Below are 13,275 nucleotides of genomic sequence, written 5' to 3'. Positions count from 1 at the left end.
AAAAAAAAAAAAAAAAAAGAAATCATTCACATTTTTACTACAGTACTCAGAAGTTTGTTGTATATTTATTAAAACAAAAGATTACACAATTCCTTTTATCCTGATTCAAATTCATCTCTTATCAAGAACATTAGCAGTGTAAGATTACTTGGCAGTCTCTCATACAAAATGTATTTCAGAGTAACCCAAAACAGTCTTAGTTGATGATATACAGGTATTTCTTTATAGAACTCCTGATAATAAATGTAGAAGAGAGGACAGGATAAGAAAATCACCATTTTGGGATTTCCCTGCTGGTCCAGCGGTTCTAGATGGATCCATGGGTTCCATCTCTGTTCTAGGAGGCTCCCATATGCTAAGGAGCAACTAAGCCCTAGCGCCATAACTACTGAGACTGCACTCTAGAACCCACGAATTGCAGCAACTGAGCCCACACACCACAACTACTGAAGCCCTCCTGCCTAGAGCTGTGCTCTCCAACAAGAGAAGCCACCACAATAAGGCCAAGCACCGCAACTAGAGGGTAGCCCCTACTGGCTGCAACTAGAGAATGCCTGCATACAGCAATTTAGACCAGCGCAGCCAAAAATAAATAAATAAAAATTAAAAAAAAAAATTACCATTTTGTCATAAAGGATGCTGACATGACCATCAGTGTGGTCTTTCAGCATCACCAGAAGTGAGGTAGCCAGAACCACCCCAGTACCCCAGCAGGACTCTGGATGTGATGCAATATTAAGCATCTCCTAAGCATTCTTACCAAAAAATTTAAATCTGTTTTAATCAAATCCCAAATATGAGAAATTCCATTGGACAATTGACCTGGTTCCTGTAACTAGTCCATGACACACAAAGAAAAAGTGGGGAGAAAGGAAGGAGGAACTGCCCTAAATTAAAATAGGCATGAGGCACAAAATGACCAAACATGATCTGTGGACTCTGAAATCCTGGTGTGAACAAATCATCTCCGGCAAACCTTAACAGCATCTAGCTATTAGATGATACCAAGGAGTAACTGTTAATTTTATTAGGTACGAGAATAGCATTTTGGTTCTATAAGACAACATCCTTATTTTAAAAAGATGCATATAGAAGTATGTCAGGAAATATGTACAAAAATGCCTTGGCTTTGCTTTAAAATACCTCAGCAAACAAAGTAAAAGGAAAAAGGATAAATGACCTATTTTTAAATGTATTTACAGTTACCTATAATAAAAAAATTAAAAAGAAGAACCTCATTAGTGGAGAAACCTGAAAAATAGTACAGGTCAATCTAGTTATATTAATCTTGGGTAGAAAATAAATGGATCAATGAAAAAATTAATGCTGCAGTGCTTATTTAGATACTGAATGAGTTATATAGAAAATATCAATTTTCTCTTTGTATTATACGGTGAGTGCTAGAAATTGTGCTATAAAGCAAATATTCCGCACTGCTCTGCAAATTCACACACTGAAATCTAATCCCCAATGTAATGGTATCTGGAAGTGATTGTTGAGGGTGACACCCCCAAGAATAGGATTGACGCCCTTATATAAGAGGGCTCAATAAAAAAAGACTCTAGATAGCTTCCTCGCCCCTTCCACCACAGGAAGACAAAGCAAAAAGAGTGAAAAATACTATCTATGCACCAGCAAGTGAGCCCTTACCAGACACTGAAACTGCTGGTCTTGGATTTCTGAGCCTTCAGAATTATGAGGAATTTCTATGGGTATTCTTTTATAGCAGCCATAACAGATTAAGACAATCTGACACCTGTGAAATATAAAGTTTTATTCCTGAGGTAGGTTATACTACTGAAAGCCCATGGCAAAGACTAAGAAGTTTTACAGGATACATTAAAAAAATTTTTTTTAGGAATCCAACTTTTTCCTCTCCTCAAAACTGTGGAGTTCATATAATTCTGTAGTTCTAAATAGACAGAGGCAGTGAATTGAAATAGAGAAAACTGAAACACAGAAAACAGAAATCACAGTTTGCATTCTGAACTGAATTGTGTGAGCTTTGGATTATCCAGGTGGACTCTAAATCCAATGACAATGTCTTTATAAGAAAGAAAAAGAAGACCATGTGAACATGGAAGCAAAGAATGGAGTTATGTAGACAAAAATCAAGGAATGTGTGGAGCAATGAAAAGTTGGAAGAAGCAAGGAAGGATTCTCTCCTAGTTTTTGGAGGGAGTGCAGCAACTCTGTTGACATTCTGATTTCATTCAGACTTCTGGCCTTTCAAACTGTGAGAGACTAAATTTCTACTGTTTCAGGCCATCAATTTTGTAGTAATTTGTTACAGCAATGCTAGAAAACTATACAGCCTCTTTGCTGCATTCTAACAAATTGTTTTTATTTACCTCACTTTTATTTACTGCAAAAGATCTATAATGGTTAATTAGTTCAAGAGTATCAAAAGAAATAAAAAATATATATGCTGCCAAATCTCTCCTTATTTGCCAGCCATTTCCTACAAAGGTCTCTAAGTTTCCTTTATCAATAGTCTTTCAGGGCATTCCCTGGCGGTCCAGTGGTTAGGACTTGGCACTTTCACTGCAGTAGCCTGGGTTCTATCCCTAGTCAGGGAACTAGGATCTCATAAGCCACTTGGTGTGCACCCCCTACCCTAGATTGTTCCAAAAGTCCCAGTGCAGGATACCAAGTGAAAGTGAAAATCGCTCAGTGGTGTGATTCTTTGAGACCCCATGGACTGTAACCTGCCAGGCTCCTCTGTCCATGGAATTCTCCAGGCCAGAATACTAGAGTGGGTAGCTGTTCCCTTCTCCAGGGGATCTTCCCAACCCAGGTCTCCCACATTGCAGGCAGATTCTTAACCATCTGAGCCACCAGGGAAGTCCCAACTGAATAGCAAGATACCAACTGAATAGAAAAGATCTGTGTTCTTGTGAAAGTTGACAGTATCAACTGAGACATGTGGTGGGTTGGAGAATAAAAGCCCGGGTTCTAAACCTGACCCAGGTGACTATGTGAACCTAAACAGCTTACTGCTTTGACTTTTTGCTTTATCATTCATTAATAACCCTTTGAGAGATGCTGTAAGTAGTAAAGAAGAAATGCATGTAAAGATTCTGACCTTGTTGTCTAGTTGTTAAGTTGTGTCCGATTCCTTTGCAACCCCATGGACTGTAGCCTGCCATGCTCCTCTGCAAGAGGAAGATTTTTCAGGCAAGAATACTGGAGTGGGTTGCCATTTCCTGCTCCAGGGAATCTTCCCAACCCAGGGATTGAACCCACATCTCCTGTATTGGCAGGTGGATTCTTTACTACTAAGCCAACTGGGAAGCCCAAAAAATACTGACATGAAAGGTTTTTACTATAGGTTTCAGTTCAGTTCAGTTCAGTTCAGTCGCTCAGTCGTGTCTGACTCTCCGCGACCCCATGAATCGCATCTAGCTAATGCGAAAGATGATTTCTGGGTACAATACTGCTTCTGGCTATTGATATACTGTTCTACTATATTAAAAAAAAATCTTACTACCACAAAATTTCCTCTGGACTGCTTTCAAGGACAATTAATAAATTTAAGTAAAATCTTTTATTTAATTATAGCCAAGCATAAAATTTCCAACACACTTCTGAATAAGTTTTGCAATTTCTTTTGCACTAAAGGAAAAGAATGAAAGCCTACACTTTTGATTTACATTTTCACCAATTTTCCATAAATTATACTGGCTCATACTTTGATGTTTGCCAAACTTTTTCTCTCAGTCTAAGATGAAGAGCCTATTTGGATATTTCAAGTTTATACCACCGAGCAAAATTTTTCATGCTCAGAGTTAGGAGAGAACAATAAAGAGGTACAAGTAATTTATAATATTTTGGTTTGCCTAGATGAACTTAACAAACAGGTAATACAGCACCATTCAATCTCCAAATTTAAAAAAAAATTAAAGATAACATAAAGCATACTGATAGACTACTGGTGAAGTTATTAACTTTGAGAATTCAATAAACACTATCATCATTATACCTGCAGTGCCATATTTGTACTTCTTTTGTTCTCAATTAAATAATTATAACATTAAGTTTGCTAGAGAAGAACTGTATCTGATACAAACACCTGTCTAGTTAGGAAAACATAAATAACAGACAAAATGATTTTAAGACATGTATAACTAATGTTCTACAGAAGCCACAAACTTCTATAGTTGCTAAAATAGTAAGCAACTCAAAATACACCTAACAGCATTGAATCCATAAAAATTCAAGTTGCATTACATTTTTTCAGAGCAAAATCACTATGTAATATGTTTACTTGTAATGCTATCTAAAAAGTAGCTTCCTTTCCTTGCCATTCAGGTTTGTTCCAACTCAAATCCATGGAGGTGCAGAGCAACTATCTGGTGTCATACTGTCTTTACAGCAGGTGGAGGGAGGGCCTAGGCTGACTTTCCCAACCAAAAGTAAGGCCACTGTTCCTAGGCCAGCTAGTATGGAACAGTGTCTGATTCCTACCTTCAGAGCAGATAAAGCTCAGTCAGCTGGCTTTCAAAGGACTGCCTGCACTAGTGTTTACATTTCCTTTCAAACCATCTGGCATTCTTTTTGTATCTTAAATTTATCTAACACTACATTCTAATGTCTGAAATGCTCAGATAATTGGAGGTGTCTCCACTGCCAACCTAGATAAGAAACAGGCAGAGTAACTGGTAAGTCAATTACTTCAGGAAACAATTTCTAAAATTAAAAATCAAGACAGAAAATAAGGGGTATAGACAATTTAACATGTGGAAAAGTTTTAAGACTCCCTTAAGGCTGGCTGGACACAACTCTCCCTACTTTGGACTTCTATTAATACATAGCCTGTCCTTATCCCTCAGTGAGGCCTGTAGAATGGATTTTGTATTGTATCATATATTTATCTTCCTAGCTAGCTAGTAAGTGAAAAGAACAGTATCTTATAACTACTTAAAAAAATCTGTTGATGATACACTAGGTGTTTTAAAAGTTCCATTAGCATAAATAAGAAAATTTAATGAAAAATAACATGAATTAACACAAAGAAGCAGCCTCACCTCTGAGCAAGCCAAATAAACAAAGTACAGAATTTGGCTTGAAATAAAAATATTTCATCAAGTTATCAAAATGATTTCTCAGTGACCAAACTGCTGGGAAGTGCTAGGGGGTGCTCATCTGTCAATGAAGATCATTTAATCAATTTATTGATATTATGTGGGGGTAATGTGAGGAATAGAGGAGCAAGGAATTAGAAAAAAATCCAACAAAACTAAAAACAGGAGAGTCACATTCATAGTCAATATACTCTAGGTAGTCAATATATTTGGAGAAGGCAATGGCACCCCACTCCAGCACTCTTGCCTGGAAAACCCCATGGACAGAGGAGCCTGGTGGGCTGCAGTCCATGGGGTTGCTAAGGGTCGGACACAACTGAGTGACTTCACTTTCACTTTCCACTTTCCACTTTCCACTTTCACTTTTTATTTTCATGCATTGGAGAAGGAAATGGCAACCCACTCCAGTGTTCTTGCCTGGAGAATCCCAGGGACCGGGGAGCCTGGTGGGCTGCTGTCTATGGGGTCGCACAGAGTTGGACACAACTGAAGTGACTTAGCAGCAGCAGTAGCAGTCAACATATTCATAGTCAATATACTCCAACAAAACTAAAAACAGGAGAGTCACATTCATAGTCAATATACTCTAGATATAAATACTTCAAACAAAAATACTAAAGTGACAAAAAAGAAAACACAAAACTACAGTGACCAAGTCAGATCAAATATTAGAAAGCAGAGAAGAGTATACAAACAATAACTGTAACTATTTTCATTGTATTAGCCACCATGGCAAGTACTGGGTTTAGCATTTTACATGTTATCTCACTTGACCTACACAACATATGAGGTAGGTACTTTCTTATTTCCACCTTGCAGATGAGGAAACAGAGGGGTTAATCTGCCCAAGGTCACATGGCAAAAAGTGAAAAGAACTAAAATTCAACTCCAATCAGTCTGACTGATCAGTCAATCAATCCAGGTGTAAGACTGACAATTTAAATTATACTTAGACTTCCCTGGTGGCCCAGACGGTAAAGCGCCTGTCTACAATGTGGGAGACCGGGGTTCGATCCCTGGGTTGGGAAGATCCCCTGGAGAAGGAAATGGCAATCCACTCCAGTACTATTGCCTGGAAAATCCCATGGACAGAGGAGCCTGGGAGGCTATAGTCCATGGGGTTGCAAAGAGTCGGACACGACTGAGCGACTTCACTTTCACTTTAGGAAAGAACAAAATGTAACGTAGGTAAAATTCAACCATTAATATAGTCTTCATAATTTTTCAACTTTCAAGTGTAGCAAAAAGTAGAGAATAATTTAAAAAATGAATGAAAATTGATTTTCTTGTTAGAAATTTTTTTAAAAAGAGCTATTCTACCCGGCTAAATATGTCAGTTATGCCTTTTTTGCCCATGTACTGAGTAGGTACTTGTGTCAGTTGCTGTCCTAGGAACATAGTGGTAAACAGGATAGATGAGGTCTTGCTTTCCTGGAGCTCACTTTCCAGTGGAGGGTAAGAGACAAAAAAATTCAGTCAACAACAGAATTTCAGAGAGTGACACATAGTACAGAGGAGATAGGGAGGAAATGTGTAGACTACTCTTTTGAGACATTTAACCATGAAGGTAAACAGAAAGAGATGGATGTAAGGTCAGGGGAAAGTTGTTTTAATTTTTTGTTGTTTTTAAAAATGGGCAATATTAGAGCATGTATGTATGCTGATATTGGTGGTGCCTTGGAAAGTTGTTGAGGACGTGAAAGAGAGCACAAAAGCAGAAGTCAAGTTTTTGACTAGCTCGAGGGGGTGTAAGGTGGGGAGGCAAATTGGCCTCTGATGGGAAGGAAACAGAAAATAAGGATCCTAAACAAGGTAGATTTATAGATTTGGTGAGGAGAGGATGAAGAGTATCTGTCTGATAACTTTTAAACCCTCAATGAAGTAAGTACACAGCCCACTTATCAGCATTGGGATGGGTGGGCTGCTCATGAAGTTAAAGAGTGTGGAGACATTAATATAGGCCAAAATTAAGAATTACAAGTTATTAAGAATCTGGCAATTTTCTGGGGCCAGTGATGAGAGCAGTCCACTTCAGATTTTTAGTCCTGAATCTGAAGTTCTCTAGTAATAGTCAACTTATATGATATGGGCCCTTGGGGAAGGCTAGATGAGGAGTAAAGCAGCTGTAAATAGAAAAAAATTCATGGGTTAAAAAATATTTAAAAATATGCATCCCTGAGATAAACACTAAGTCACTGACAATGTCCAAACAAGCCCTGGTTTATGTAACTCAATTTGCCTCTATCTTCTTATCAGAGAAATTCTTGCAAATAATGTGTTTGTTTTAGTTATAGTCATGACGTATTTAATCATGAAGCTTATAGATTGGTTTTTTTTTTGGTCATAAACGGCTCTATCACTTCCTAAAGCAGATTTTTAAAAAAATGCAACTGATGGTCTTCATGTTGATTCCAGAGGTGATTACATTTCAATGCTGAAAGACACTTTCTCTGGTGTTAACTCATATTTCTAGTCAAAAGTAAACTGATGACTTCATTTAAAAGTAAAAAATAAATAAACAAATAAAACATCCCCTCAAAGTGGCTGCTTTTGATCATCCAACTGTATTCCTAAACCATCATGTTGGCTCAAGACCCAAAACATCCTGGGAAGCACAGGTTGTCTGCACAGGTTCAAGCAGAGGAAACAAAGACCGCACCTCTTGATGGATGCATGTCAACATCATGAAGAATAGCATATTGGGTGAGACAGTATGTATGCCTGTGTGCACATATATATAGATATTTGGGGAAATATTATCTGCCCTACAAGCAAAAGGAATGAAAAAGGAACACCATGAAACACCATTCTGAGGAACACCATGAAATGTCAGAACACCAGGGATAACTAGAAGATCCTCCCAGTCTTTCAGAGTGGGAGGAAAAAGAGAATGGGGATTACAGCTGGAAGCCTTCAAGAGACAGACACTAATTTTCAATCTAGAATTCAACATCCAGTGAAACCACCATTCAAGTGTGTAGGTAAAATGAAGACATTTCAGACATGCAACTTCTGAATTCAGGAAGAAATTTCAGAGTTTGTAGATGTTCTTTCTCAGGAAACTACTAAAGAATAAGGAAGACACAGGATCCAGGAAACATAGGAGGAAGGCAAAGAGAATTCACAAGAAGATAAAAAGGGAGGTCCTATATGACAGCTAGGAAATAGAAATGAAACAGATTATCTGAATATATTGAAAGATGATCATTTCTGTCATAAAATTTGAGGAGAATTTGTGACTGGTAAAAAGAAAACTAGGCAAATGAAGAACAAACAAAAGTGGCAATTATTTAACTCAGGAGAAATAAAGTTGTACAAAAAAGAAACATAATAGGTAATACATATTCAATACGGCTCATCTGTGAATTTAGGTATACTGCCACAGTCATATAAATACTGAATACTGACTTAACTGGAAACTGTAAAGTATAGATATGAGGTGGGGGAGTTGAAGGATGGTTATGTGGAACAATTAAGTACTCAACTTCCAAACTAGAACTCCATGGATAATATACAAAGGTAGAAAATCAAGGAATTGCAGTTTAAACATTGAAAATGAAATAAATATAAAGGTAAATACTAGAAAGAACTGCTAAGAATTTAAAATAATTGAACCATATGAAACCACTGATTTTTGGTAACTCCCCAATCTAAAAAAAAAATGGCAATTTCATATAGTTTAAGCTGCTATTAGGTTAGTGCAAAAGTAGTTGTGGTTTCAGACTGTGAATTTTAAATCATTATAACTAGGCTAAAACACATCTTTTTTAATCAAAATAGGAACCATTACAATCAACACATTTTTGTCAACAAGTTTTTTTATTCCTGTTGTGTAAAAATCTGTGCTTTGGGATTAGATAAACTCTTGGAAAGCATTTTCTGCTTCCTGATGGTTGTGGAAGCATTTTCCCTGGAAAAAGTTGTTGAGATGCTTGAAGAAGTGGTAGTCAGTTGGTAAGAGGTCAGGTGAATATGGCGTTTGAGGCAAAACTTCATAGCCCAATTCATTCAAGTTCTGAAGCTTTGGTTGTGTGACGTGTGGTCAGGTGATGTTGTGGAGGAGAACTGGGCCCATTCTGTTGACCAATGCCAGCTGCAGGCGTTGCAGTTTTCAGTGCATCTCATTGATTTGCTGAGCATACTTCTCAGATGTAATGGCTTTGCTGGGATTCAGAAAGCTGTAGTTGATCAGATAGGCAGCAGACCACCAAACAATGACTATGACCTTTTTTCAGTGCAAGTTTGGCTTTGGGAAGTGTTTTGGGAGTTTCTTCTCGGTCCAACCACTGAGCTGGTTGTCATATAAAATCCACTTTTCATCACACATTATAATCTGATCGAGAAATGGTTCATTGTTGTTGCATAGGCTAAGAGAAGACTACACTTTAACATGATGATTTATTTTGATTTTCAGTCAGCTCATGAGGCACCCACTTATTGAGCTTTTTCACCTCTCCAATTTGCTTCAAATGCAGAATGACTGTAGAACGGTGGATATTGGGTTCTTTCGCAACTTCTCACGTAGTTCTAAGAGCTTTGATGATTGCTCTCAATTGGTTGTTGTTAACTTCCAATGGCCAGCCACTGCGCTCCTTATCTTCAAGGCTCTGTCTCCTTTGCAAAACTTCTTGAACCACTATTGCACTGTATGTTTGTTAGCAGTTCTTGGGCCAAATGCGTTGTTGATGCTGCGAGTTGTCTCTGCTGCTTTATGACCCATTTTGAACTCCAATAAAAAAAAATCACTGGAATTTGCTTTTTGTCTGACATCATTTCTATAGTATAACATAACCATATTTATTTAAGAATGTATTCCAATATCAAATGGCAAACTTCAACAATGCAAAATTGTAATTATGTTTGCACTGATCTAATAATACATTATGATAAGATTATTACTGATTTTAGAATAAACTGCCATTTGAAACAGAAAACAATTAGTATTTGGCTGCACAGCATATAGGAACTTAGTTCCTCCACCAGGGATCAATCCATGCTCACTGTAGTGTAAGCAGAGTCCTAATCACTAGACCACCAGGGAATTCCCAGAAAACAATTACTGACAGAATACTGGGAGGATAATGTATCCCAGTTTGGGTGACAAAGTGTCATCATATATACTATTACTAACATAACAATATCAGTATTTCTAATGAATATAAAGATTATATTTATTAATAAAACAGCATGTAACCTATTTTGGCAATATAGATATTACTTTGGAATTTTTCCTCAATCATCATCCTACAAAAATGCAAAACTATGGACTGGTAAAGATTTTGATTAACAGAATGCTGAATAACAAGGCCGGGATGTTTTTAGTTTCCTTTGTTGGTACAAACAATAGCTAAGTCATGCTTGCAAAATTAAAGTTGCCCAATATTGTAGTACTATGCAAGCCTATTTCAGTGATAATTCCGGTTACACTACGATGTTTATTTAAGACTTCCCCTTATAATTTGTTTTAAAGGGCTTCCTAAAAGAGAAAAATCTTATGCAGGCAATTCATAAGTTATTTGGGTTGCTTCAGTATTAGTGACACTAGTTAATGTAATTAATGAAGCACTCATTTATAAGTTGCCTTATTTTGAGTTACTTCATAAAAATTTTATTTAAATCTGACATCATAGAACCAAAATTTCAAATTAAAAAATCAACTTTTATTAATTTTAACTTTTACAAAGAAAGAATTTGATCATGCTAACATAAGGTAAGATTTTTACCAAGAATAATGGATCCTGTTCCAACCAAATGGAAAATTTCTCTTTCAAATTAAAAGCAAATGTTTGCAACAGAGGGAATATACATAAACGGATGCTATGGAAGACTGCTTAGTTTCAATTTCATTTTGCACCGAAAACTACCAGGAATTAAAATACATGTTACTAAAAATAACCTTAAAGGGAATCTTAAAACTGAATCAATTCAACTATTCATATCCTCTAATTAGCTCCTCACTTTTTTTTTTTTTACTGCTGCTATTCTGAATCAAAAGATCATAACAAAAGTATATTAATATTTGGAGGTATGTTCCTTACAACAACTGAGTTTAGCTAATTTCCTGTCACTCTGCAAAATTATAAGGGTACACAAAAGAAACAGCAAATGCAACCAACTATCTTCTAAAACTTATACGTTTAAGAGAGTAAAAGGTCCAGGTGAAACAGCAAGGAATAGCTGGTGCTATTATAACTGCTTCTTTTTAATTGGTCCATATCAGCTGTGACTCCTCATAACTTCACCAAGCAAACAAAGTCAGGCAGTCAGTCCCCACAGAGCCAAAGTCTGTGGGAAACTGCGGAGCTTCCTCCTCTCTCTGGGGATGAGGACAAAAAAAAAAAAAAGGTGTTCTGTTTTCCAATAGTCCTGTAAGAGGTGCCACTGAGCTGGGCTGCACAACCAGACAACAGAGCACAGGAAAATTCAGATCAAAGCAAGGGCGCATGCCAGGGAAATATGCAGTAACACCCTTTGCCACAGAATTACGGGGAAAAAAAGGCAAGGAGGCGGAAAGAACCTGCTGGACCACCTTCTTATTAACACCGGGAGGCAGGAAGAAACAAAATCTGCCTGTACTGAGGAGCTGAAAAAAGTGTCCTAGATATACTGGAGCATTTCTATAGACAACGTATATCAATATACAGACATAATTACCAATTAACTAAAAAGCAGTGTTCTATATGTACTCTTCTCATGTACATATACATGAGTATATGACCATTTACCAACACTCGGAAAGCAAGTGTTCCGGATATACTGAGAATATAGAAATACATTGAGAATGTAGACACATATTTTCAGTTAAAAAAACCCACTGGTTTTGCAGCAAGAAACAAAGAAATACTGTTTGAAAGAATGCCAGAGACAGAATTGCCTGAAGATCTGATGAAGGAATATGTCTTTTTTTCCTCATCCCCTTTAAATGATCTCCAATTCGCTCATTTCAGAGGTCACATACAAACCATTAAGTCTCTGGAAACAAAAGAGGGGCCTTAATTCTCTGCCCTGTGGAAGCACACACGGCCCCCCACTCACAAATATGAGGCCAGCACCTGACTTTCATTAATGAGTAAGCGAGGCAAGAGGTCTCATCCCAGACCACTGCTTATACCCAGTGACAAACGGGCATGAGACAGACGCCACAAAGAAAGGGGAGGAGCAGACGGGGACCAGGAAAACACTGCCACGCCGCGCCCCCCCAAGGCGCGTTCCCACGGCCAACAGGGAGGCAGCAGTCTTCGCCATCCTCGTCCTCGCTCCGGGCACATCCCAGCAGCTCCCACGCCCGGGGACCAGACGCGGGGCACGGGCTAGCTGGGCGCACAGGGCGCCGCGAACCTTTCTCTGTAGTCTCCCGGTGACAGCTCCGCGCCTCCCTTTGTGCGGGACTCACCCTCCTGTTAGTGCGCGGACCCTCTTCCGCGCCCCTCCCGGCCCAAGGCCGCTGTCCTACCCGTCCCAGCTCCCGACCGAGGCGCCGGGAGTGTGAGTGGGGGAGGCTGGCGCGGGCCCACGGTCTCCTTAGCATCCCGAACCCGGACCTGCCCGGTCCCTTACTCCCCAAACCAGGGGGCGACGGCGCTCAGCGGCCCAACCCTCGCTTGCTTACTTACTCTGTCGTGCTGGCAGAGGCGGCGAGCGTGCTGGGACCGTCAGCTCCGGGCAGTAACCAGCGGGCGTCTGGCTGAACCAAGCGCGGCTGAGGTGGCAGCGGCAGACGGCGCGCCACAGCCCCGGCGAGGGGCGGGCCCAGCGGGGGAGGGGAGGGCGCCGCGCCTCTCATTCATGCAGCGGGGGCGGGGTGAGGGAACCCGGATGGCCGGGCAGCCCCGCCCACCTCCCTCAGTTGGCCTGTGCTTCAGAGTCCGTAGTGCGCAGGCGCGGCTCTCTGGACTCGGAGCCTGCCTTACCCGCTGGGGATGTCCTAGGGAGGAGTTGCGGCTTTCTGCTTCTTATGTTTAGTATTTTTGCTCGACCTATAAAGTTTTAAAGTGAAAAATTGGAACTGCCACCTCTTCCTAGCATTCAGTCCACCAGCATCGCGGGGACACAGAGTAGCATGAATAAGGAAGACACCGCCCCCTCCTCCAACTGCTTCATCTGCAGCAGGTCCTCTTAGACCTCTGAGACTCAGAATCTGCCCAAAGAGTGGACAGCAGCGTGTGCAAGAAAGAGCGCATTACTTTATTTG

The 13,275-nt window shown here is 39.5% G+C and overlaps 1 protein-coding gene across 1 annotated transcript in view; it reads right to left on the bottom strand.

Annotated features, from left to right (window-relative positions):
- Positions 1–12,824, bottom strand: part of RNF24 (ring finger protein 24) — a 112,162-nt gene extending 99,338 nt beyond the window's left edge. The window contains exon 1 of the mRNA XM_010836469.1: positions 12,698–12,824. The gene's annotated coding sequence lies outside the window, so the exon portion shown is untranslated. The remainder of the gene's footprint in view (positions 1–12,697) is intronic.
- Positions 12,825–13,275: the final 451 nt, after the last annotated feature.

The sequence above is a fragment of the Bison bison genome, unplaced genomic scaffold, assembly GCF_000754665.1.
Source record: "Bison bison bison isolate TAMUID 2011002044 unplaced genomic scaffold, Bison_UMD1.0 scf7180017864063, whole genome shotgun sequence".
In the NCBI taxonomy this organism is placed as follows: Eukaryota; Metazoa; Chordata; class Mammalia; order Artiodactyla; family Bovidae; genus Bison; species Bison bison.
The sequence above is the reverse complement of the archived record's forward strand: the minus strand, read 5'-3'. Positions and strand labels throughout refer to the sequence as shown.